This window comes from Solanum dulcamara, chromosome 9 (genome assembly GCF_947179165.1).
Source record: "Solanum dulcamara chromosome 9, daSolDulc1.2, whole genome shotgun sequence".
Taxonomy (NCBI): domain Eukaryota; kingdom Viridiplantae; phylum Streptophyta; class Magnoliopsida; order Solanales; family Solanaceae; genus Solanum; species Solanum dulcamara.
In genome coordinates, this window is record NC_077245.1 from 40,709,850 (window position 1) to 40,712,022 (window position 2,173).

Here is a 2,173-nt window from a genome sequence, read left to right on the forward strand (position 1 = left end):
TTTGGATAGTTTTGGCGAGTTTGACAAGTTTAACGTAAGGTAAGATTTCTTCTTTTAATTTGAGCTTTATGTGTTCTGATGGAGCATGTTACACTCCCTATTGGTGGATGGAAATATGAAAATGGCTTAGAAATACTTGGCGTTCGGAATAAACTAATTTGTAGTCGTTATGGTTGAATTGTTGTCGAAACAAAGTGTTGTTCTTGTGAGTTGCTCTGCAGGGGTGTGACTTGTTGTTGCAGGGCCTAAATATGTCCTAATGTGGGTTAGGGTGCTGCTGGTAGAAGCCACATGACCCCTTGTTATGTATAATTAAAGGCGTCACAAAATAAAGGCTAGACGCCCTATTGAGATATCGTATTTTTGGAATAAGTTGTTTGGAGTGTATGTTGTATATTGTTGGTATGAATTGCTGCAGGTTGTTGTTGTTGGTTGGCTGTAGGTCTTAGGGACCTGATTGGAAATTTGGATAGGGCACATTATAGGGGAGGTGCTGCCCAATTTTCGTTAACGCCTTAACAAACTAAAGGACTAGTCGAGGAAACAACTAAGGCAATAGATTCCATTAACATTAAGGCGTAATCCAAGATGCTGGAAAGTTAAGAGTAGTTGATATTCGTATTACTTTCATATTGAATAGGTTCGGAAGACGACGAGACGAGCAGGATAAAGGGTAACTCCCAAAAGGTATGTAAAGCTTTCTTGTGGCATGTTTTGGTATAAGCACGTACAATTATCTTTCTTTCCTTTTGGTAAGTTTTAGCCTTAAGTGAAGTGTGTGTGGAATGTGGGGATAATTCCATTCCCAAAACTCCAAGTATGCCTCATAACCCATATCCACTGCTTAGTATTGGAATTTCTGCAAGAATTGAGTATTGCCTAGTAAGGCTTCTATGTATTAAACACTAGTATTTGGAAAGCTATCTCTCATTTCCTTTGATACGTGTTTGGTATGAAAGTGAGATTATGATGCCATAATGATTCACCGAGCCCCATGATGGGCCGGGTATGAAATATGTGTATGCAGATCCCATAAAGAAAAGTACAGACCATATATAGTTTATTCTCTTTCTTCTTTTGGCGTGTCTTAGTTGTAGGTTAAACATGATATGAGTTCCAGCGTAACTCCATTCTTAGCATCTCTTATTTACGTCTGAATATCGAACTTTTATAATAATCGAACTATTTCCCTGGAAACTTTTATATGTTAAAAAGGTAACAAATGTACAGGCTCCAAGTCTTACAGACTATATGTTAACAAATGTTTCTGGTTCCATAAGCGATTTGGCTTTACTTTAGTACATGTCTAGGAGCCCCGAGATTATAATTGAGACAGCCCATAATGGCATTTAGAGGACACTCGAGATGACTACACCGCTACTCGGGTTCTCAAATAAAAGCTTAACTTTCTTATTCTATCGAGTCTCTGATAATGATTTAAATTGCATATAGTTACTCACTACTCTACTCGTGTATATTGTAACACTTCTTTCCCTGAGTCCCGGGCCAGGATATGTTCTCGTGCACAGTTCACTGCATTATTCACTGAGTCCCTTAATAGAGGGCCAGGATACGTGTATAAATATATGATGATGTGTTGTAATAAGGTGGTGATGGCACTGGGGCCATGATGGTTTTACAGAGATGATTTTACAGAGATGATTCACCGGACCCCCGAAAGGGCCGGCTATATGATATGACTCGAACATGCATGTTTTTGTAATTCATAAAGTACAGGTACAAGTTTCTGAATTGATATCTTATCCCCTGATTCTCTATCTCAGATATGTTTCCAGTTGTTTTATATTATGTTTTACATACTCAGTACACATATCGTACTGACCCCCTTTCTCGGGGGGCTGCGTTCATGCCCGCAGGTACGGGTACAGATTTTGGGAGTCCGTCAGCTTAGGATTCCATGCAGCTCAGCTGGAAGAGGCTTCATTGTATCGGAGCCTAGTTTTTGATACTGTCCACGGATGTATAGAAATTGTTTTATCCATTCAGGGGTACGGCGGGGGCCCTGTCCCGCCATATGTTGTCATTTATATGTTTAGAGGTCTGCAGACATGTATATGTGGGTTGTGTATGTCAGTTTGATTAAGCTGGGTCTACATGATATATGATATATATTATTATGTTATGGCAGCCTTGTCGGCTTGCGTGCCCTGTC

General features: G+C 39.7%; 1 long non-coding RNA gene across 1 annotated transcript; it reads left to right on the top strand.

Annotated features, from left to right (window-relative positions):
* On the top strand, positions 1–1,973 carry LOC129904456 (uncharacterized). Its single transcript, XR_008770428.1, has 3 exons — positions 1–39; positions 641–687; positions 1,878–1,973. It is a non-coding gene; the product is annotated as an uncharacterized LOC129904456 (long non-coding RNA).
* The last annotated feature ends 200 nt before the right edge of the window (positions 1,974–2,173 follow it).